Here is an 8,015-nt window from a genome sequence, read left to right on the forward strand (position 1 = left end):
AGCTTTAGACCATGATCCTCAGATCTCAACCTCCTGGGTAATTAGGATTACAGACATGAGCCACTGGCACTTGGCAGATGTTTCTTGTTTATGCGTTGATCCAAGTCAATTCCATCTATTTCATACATGCATTTATAAATTACATGCATGCATGTATAAATTAAATTATATCCTTTTCATGTGTGCTTATGTATGTGCATAAATATGCACATTTATGTGTGAGTACACGCATATTTTTGAGGTATTGAGACTTTCGAACTCAGGGACTCACTTACTAAGAAGATGTTCTAACACTTCTCCATGTGTCCAGCTCTTTCAGTTCTAGTTATTATTATTATTAATTATTATTTTTATTATTATTTAATAAGGCTTGATATTATTTTTTGGCAAGGATGACCTGAACTGTACTCTTTTTGTACTCTTCCAGCATAACCAGGATGAAAGACATGTCTTACCACATCCAGCTCTTACTGTTCAGATGGAATCTCATAAATGTTCTGCCTAGGCTGGCCAGCAAACAGTGTAGTCTTTTTGAGTATATAGGATGAGGGACTTCAGAAAACAGCTCCAGAATAGGTAGTTAAAAGTGTGTCAGGAACAATAGAGGCTCTGGGACTTCCACCCTATTTACAAATTAGCAAGTTATCTTGCCACAGTGTATCATGATTATTGGCACACAACAGGATTCTTGGGTCAGAGACAAAGGGGACACATTATTACTCACAGAAGTAGCAGCAACCAGATTTTCAGCATTTGTGTCAATTTCTTCAGCTTCAATTCCCCAAAATGATTTGGAGTCCATATGGCTTATGTACACATGTCAGATTGTGTTACAGACAAATCTCAAGTGTATGTAGCATAAATCATTTTAAACAAGGAGTAAGCAAGCTAATATTTGCTTGTAGAAAAGAAAATGTTTTTGTGATACTATACATTTTAGGATCCCTATTTTTCCCATAATGAAGACTATATCTTTTCATATGACTTTATAAATTATTTTAAAAAGACCTGAATTATGACAGCCGATGTCCCTTTGCTTAAGAGGTCGTTGTTTAAACTTCAGAGGCAATATCTCCTGAGGCTGGTTAATCTTTGACAGATCAAGGTGACAGCTTGCCAGCAGTCTCAAGTGTCAAGTTGGTAATAACTAAATTCATACTTTCTAGAAAACTCATGGACTTGTCTTATTTCATAACCAAACATAACAGAAAAATAATTAAGATTTTCCATTCAATCAATTAGTAATCCTCAATGGATAGTTCTGAGCAAAGTACATATTGATCCTGTAGCAATATAGAAAAACAGGAAAGTATCTTAATGTGCTAGTTTGCTGAAACAATTTGGTAGTTTAAACCAAATGGAAATGCATAACTTACCATTCTAGAAGCCGGGGGTCTTCATTCAATAAAGCCATATGTATATACACTTTCTGGTTCATTGATAGTGCCATTTTAGAGCATGGTGATGTGATAGGAGGACAAACAAGCTCCTTAGTGTTGATTTCAAGTGGCCAAATCCCATTCTGAGAGCTCCAGCCTCACAATGTAATCACCTTTAAAGCCTCACTACTTCATATATTCCATTTGAGTATCAAGTTTCAATGTATGAATTTTGCAAGACTAGGAGGAACAAACAATCTATAGAACAAAGGAGACATACAACTACATGAATAGGGAGCAAGGGAGACATGGAGAACCAGAATTGTTGGCAGAAATACAAATTATGTTAATAGATGGACATTTTGGCTTGGGTAGTAGTAAAATGGCTGATTCTAAGATTGATTAAGAAATGTCAGAGACTCCATTGTACCTTGAGATGAAAATGCCAATTTACAAAGGATACAAATAGACATTTTAAAATTTCCCTCTGCCTTTCACAGTGGTATGCATTTCAGTTTTACATACACATGTACCCATGAGAGCTGGTGTCAATCAAGAACTGTTCAAAGGTTGTTTTGCTGCATATCACCTAAAAACAGGCCGCTCTATGCTTTTAGATGTAGGCTCTAGGATAAAGTAGAGTTTAACTTTCCTATTATAAATCATTCTCAGATGCATTATTGATATTATTTGATCTATGCTGTGATTCCCACACTAGCTCTCAAGAAGACACCTGAGGAATGCACATACAGTGGATTGAGGTACAGGAGATGAATGCAAGCTTAGGGAATGTTAGTATCATTTAATAGGTGGCAAGTCACCGGAACTTTGCCCTGAAAAATATTATTTCAAATATGTTATAGAAAAAAACATGCTCATTGATCCATGGAAAGGATCTTATCTCTAATATTAATATCCACATATTACTAGAAAATCTTAATAATTGGGTCTAACATAAATAAGTGTTGAGGCCTCTGCTCTCCTTAAGTGAAAAAATTCTGAATGGTACAGGTGAAATTGTCACATGATGTTATACAGCTCCAAAACACAACCTTATTGGTATTGAACTTAATGGAAGATGTTCATAACTGTTCTAGTAGTCTATAATTTTATTTTGTGCCAGTCAATTTGCAACTTTAATTGGGAGGCCTTATTAGTTGTACAGTATGATGTAGGTGTTTTATTGCCTACCAAATTTTGTGAATGAATATAAGCATTTTAAATAGAGAAATTAAGGAGTTAGAAATAATTGTAAATAAATGTGCTCATATCATAGATACAGTAAAGTGGGGTGTGATTTGAGGTTCAAAGTGAGACCCAATTATGTTCAAAAGAAGTGATTTAGAGCAGGAGTGTCATTAAACAGTCCTTATCAGATCTAGTGCTGATAATGACCAGTATTGAGACACATTTTTGTCGTTTTATGTAGAAAGAAGATTTTATACTGTAAGGTCTCTAAGGGTTGCATACAGACCATCTGATGAACACAAGTAACAAAAGTTCTCAGATGTCTTAATTTGTAAGTGATCAATCAAACAGCCACTTTGCTGTCAACAGACTATTTTCCATTCTGCTTATTTTTCACATGCCCTTAGAGAATTATGACCAATTAACAGGATCAGAATAAAAAGCTTGTCTACTACACTGACATAAATTATAATTATCTATTGGTCAGGCAGTGCTCATCACATGTGAAACACATTCTGGCTATTTTCTGTTACATCAGAGCTTTATATGGTCGTTTAATGAAATGTCAATGTGAGGCAAATTTGAGTAGACCTGCCTACTGGCTTCTGGAAGGCAGCATTACAAGACTAAGAAGGGTTTAAGGGGTAGAAGATGCTAAGCTGTCTTCCAGGACATATAATGGTTCTGAGTACAATTTATTTTGTAAGTGGCATAATTTCCTTTGACATACATGAGATCTGATCAGGTTTAACTTCAAAAATGTCAAATACTCCGGTGGGGAGAGGGGAACATTAGAAACTGAAGAGTTCTTATTAAGGCTGTCTCTCTAAGGTTGATTTCAAGACATAAACAGACTCTAATGTGAAAACAGACAACAATGGCACTCTCTAACAAGATATAGATTGTCTGGAAATTGACAAGGAGATTAAAAAAAAGAACTTCTAATTTAATTACTGACTCTTGAGTTTAAGGAAGCACCATTCCCATGTGCAATGATAGAGAGTAGATGCATTTCCTTAACAAAAAATGACTACAGAAAAATATAACATTTCATGTCAATGAAAATCAAAGACTGTATGTGATATTAAATAAAAACCACAGAAATGAGTTTGTGAAAAACTTGAAGAATACGTTTGGATTAGAAATTATCTTAATTATCTAGTTAAAAGGAAGAATCTAATACTCTAGCTATGTAACCAAAGATCAGAACTATTGATTTTTTTAAAAAAGCAAAAGACACAAACAAACCCACATATTATCCTTGATGGGGTAGAGTGACAGGTAATGTTTTCTGACACTCAGTAGCCAGTGGCTATCAAAACTTATTTTATGGATTATAACTACATTAAAAAGAAATAGACAAAAATAAAAAAATTGCTAAGCAAAGACTTCTAGGCATCTATAATCCACAGTACACAGGAAAAGTTTGTTTTTTGTCAGCAAAGAAGTGACAGGGGACCTATAAATTCTTTTGATTTATGATATAAAAACATGAATTGAATACTTCTGACATAGCTCTATGGCATGGAGAAGTGCTATAAATTCATAGATATCATTGAATGAAAACGATTATTACATATAAGCAATTCCCAAGTTAAGAAAGTATATTGGAAATTGAGAGGAAGGAAGACAGATTCGAGGTAATACCTATCCAAAAAATTTGACTCAAAATTAAGAATGTTATATATAGTTCATATATATGTGCAGTCTACAGCCTGTGTGTAATAAGGACTTAAATTTTCTTTTCTTTCTTGCTATTGTTTCCAACATATTTATAAGATGATTTCTTTGTTGCTTTGTATGTCCCTCCCCCCACAGTATAACCCCTGTTTTCACTGTATTTGATGTTGGTATAATTTGGGAGGGGAAGGGGAAAAAAACAAATTTTTTAAATAGGGATACAGGTAGACCCATTGCAACAATGATGTACAAGACGTTATGTCGAAAAATGAACTTTACAACTTTGGTGGGGAAGGAGGAAGGGGTCGGGGGGCACGGTGGGGAGGGATGTGGAGGGGTGAAGATGGGAAGGAATAGGAAGGGGAAACAAAGGAGGAGGCAACAATGCTTGATAAGAAATATACTCATTACCTTGCTCATGTAATTGTACGGTATTCTCACAAATAAATAAATAAAAATGTGGTATAATGGGGGAAAAGGTTTAGATGTTCTTTTCCTTCCTTCCTTTGTTCCTTTTTTTTCTTTTTTCCTTTTTTTTTTTAAATTTTTTTTGGGGTCGGTCGTGGTTCCTGAACTCTGGGCCTGGGCGCTGTTCCTCAGCTCTTCAGCTCAAGACTAGCGCTCTACCACTTGAGCCACAGTGCCACTTCCAGCATTTTTCTTTTTGCTTATGTGGTGCTGAGGAATCGAACCCAGGACTTCATTCATGCAAGGCAAGTGCTCTACCACTGAGCCACCTTCCCAGCCCCTTTCCTTCTTTTTCTTTTGCTGGTCCCAGTGCTTGAACTCTTGAACTTTGGGACTGGGCATTGTTTCTGAGCTTTTTTTTCTCAAGGTGGGCACTCTACCACTTTAAACACAGTGCCACTGTCAAATTTTTTGAGTTGTTTTATTGGAAACAACAGAGTTTCTCACAGAGTTTCCTGCACTGGGTGGCTTTCAACTCCTGAATAGCTAGGATGAGAAGCATGAGCCACCAGAACCCATCTGCCAAAATAATTTCAAGTATAAAACATCGTGTTGATTTACAAACAAGGAACTTCCTATTTCCCATTGAGTGGCTTCAATTTGGATAAAGGCATTCGATTTCCCTCTCTTATTCATTTATTTATTTTATCATTTCCTTTTACAAAAGATTACCAAAAATCACAAGAAAAATAAATATCTGAGAACTATGACATTGTAGAGGTTCAAAATTTTGCAGGGCGAAGAGCAGCTGCTCATTCAACCATCTTTTCTCTCAAGCACAGAAACAGACTGAAGGAAAGAAAACAAGAGTAGAAGTCTACTTTTTATTTTATTAGTGTGCTAATTTCTGACTTTTTAACCAATAGTGTATTATTAATATAGTTAAGAGATACAGATTTTTATGAAAAAACTTGGAGAGATCCTCCTGTATTTGCCACTGCTTTTTATAATCAAACGTAATGTATATAGAATAGTGAACATGATCCAGATGCTTCATTAGTATGATTCTTCTATTGTGTAATGTGACATTAGTAACTCATATTTCACAACTATTCCTGTCTTCTAAAGACTAAACTACAAGAAATCTATAAAGGCCTAGAGATTCAGGCCATATGACACAGATTTCCTTGTACTTTGTATGTGCATTATTTTTTATTCTGTTATTTAAATTCTTATTAAATTTTGATTCCAAATCTGTACAATTTTGCTATGGGTCAATAGAAAATTATATAAGTTTTCAATACAACCCTTAAGTAATCATTCAGCTTGAGTAACCATGCAAAGAAATTGTTGCTAGGGAGGAAAGGAAAGGGAGAACACATATAAATGAAAGTTATATAAAGCATACTATTGGCTAGAATGGATTATAGCACTATACCTCATTCACTAATCAGTAAAGTTAAAACAAATGTTTAAGGCTTTTATGTATTTTATTAAGGTCAATATGATAAAAGTCTATAAAATCTGAAAAGTTCATTTTGCAGTACATTATGAATAGACTAACTTAACATTCCTGTTAGGCTCTGCTTTATTATAAATTGTACGCTGATATTCTATGCTTCCTATAACTGTGAAACTTATGGCCTCAGGAACTATGGCCATGCTGCTGAGACTGTAAGTCTTTCAGTAATGAATGGATTGTGTGCACACAAACATTGGTGCAAAGGAATACCATCTATGTGTTAGTAATCTGTGTGTGCTCACTTTTTTCCTCTGACATATGTTTTGATATAGTCACATTAACATTCTTTTAATTTTTTTTAAATTTTGTTACTGTAAAAATAATGTCGGGAGGGGTTGCGGTTACATGAAGGGTAATAAGTATGTTTCATTTTTAACAATGTGATCAAATTTACATTCTTATACATTGTTCCAGTTTACCTGTAGAATAAAGATTCTATTCCAGTGTTGTATGAAAGGAGAGAAGGTTAGCACTCCTGTTGACAAGGATGGAAGAGGCCCTTGGGTCCCACAACATACATACGGTTAAGGCATTGCCACCTACTTCGTGGCATCTAACCATCGTTTTTTGCTCCTGGATTCTCCTGGATTAGATAGATCAACATCATGAAAATGGCAATACTTCCCAAGGCTATCTACAAATTCAATGCGATACCTATCAATACTCCAACCTCATTCTTCAAGGAAATAGAAGAGGCAATCCAAAAATTCATATGGAACAATAAAAGACCCCGAATAGCTAAAATGATCCTCAACAGAAAGAACAGTGCTGGAGGAATATCAATACCAAATTTCAAACTCTACTATAAAGCCATAGTAATCAAAACAGCTTGGTACTGGCACAAGAACGGACCTCAGGACCAATGGAATAGAATTGAAAACCCAGAAATGAACCTAAAGACTTATAGCCATCTAATTTTTGATAAGGGAGCTAAAAAATAGAATGGAAGAAAGATAGCCTCTTCAGTAAATAGTGCTGGAAAAATTGGTTAACTACTTGCAGAAAACTAAAGCTCGATTCTTATATTTCACCCTGCACCAGAATCAACTCCAAATGGATCAAAGACCTCAGAGTCAAAGCAGACACCCTGAAAACATTACAGGACGGAATAGGAGAAACCCTAGGACTCCTTGGCACAGGGCAAATTTTTCTTAATAGATACCTAGAAACACAACAAATCAAAGAAAGGTTCGACAAATGGGATTGCATGAAATTGCAGAGCTTCTCTATGGCAAAGGACATAGCTAACAAGATTAATAGAAAGCCCACGGATTTGGAGAAGATCTTCACTAGCCATAAAACAGACAAGGATCTCATATCTAAAATATACCTGGAATTCAAAAAATTAAATCCCCCAACAACAAATCTTCAAAGAAACAACTGCTCAATAAATAAGTGAGCTAAAGACTTAAAGAGAAACTTCTTTGAAGAGGAAAGAAGGATGGCCAATAGACACATGAAGAAATGCTCAACCTCTCTAGCCATAAAAGAAATGCAAATCAAAACAACATTGAGATTCCACCTCACCCCAGTTAGAATGGCTATAATCAAGAACTCTAATAACAACAGATGCTGGAGGGGATGTGGACAGGAAGGGAAACCTACTGCATTGTTGGTGGGAATGTAAACTTGTTCAACCACTTTGGAAAGTAGTATGGAGGTTCCTCAAAAGACTCCACATAGAGCTCCCCTATCACCCCTATCCCACTTTTGGGCATTTACCCAAATGATCATAAACAAGGCCACACTAAAGCTACCAGCACAACTATGTTTATTGCAGCATTATTTACCATAGCTAAGATATGGAAGCAACCCAGATGCCTCTCAGTAGATGAATG

General features: G+C 35.5%; 1 non-coding gene across 1 annotated transcript; it reads left to right on the forward strand.

The window, feature by feature from the left end:
- The first annotated feature begins 6,620 nt into the window (after positions 1-6,620).
- Positions 6,621-6,746, forward strand: LOC138814380 (U6atac minor spliceosomal RNA). The gene has a single exon (XR_011367962.1). It is a non-coding gene; the product is annotated as a U6atac minor spliceosomal RNA (small nuclear RNA).
- The last annotated feature ends 1,269 nt before the right edge of the window (positions 6,747-8,015 follow it).

The sequence above is a fragment of the Dipodomys merriami genome, unplaced genomic scaffold (assembly GCF_024711535.1).
Source record: "Dipodomys merriami isolate MVZ:Mamm:240054 unplaced genomic scaffold, mDipMer1.0.p SCAF_6, whole genome shotgun sequence".
NCBI classification, from domain to species: domain Eukaryota; kingdom Metazoa; phylum Chordata; class Mammalia; order Rodentia; family Heteromyidae; genus Dipodomys; species Dipodomys merriami.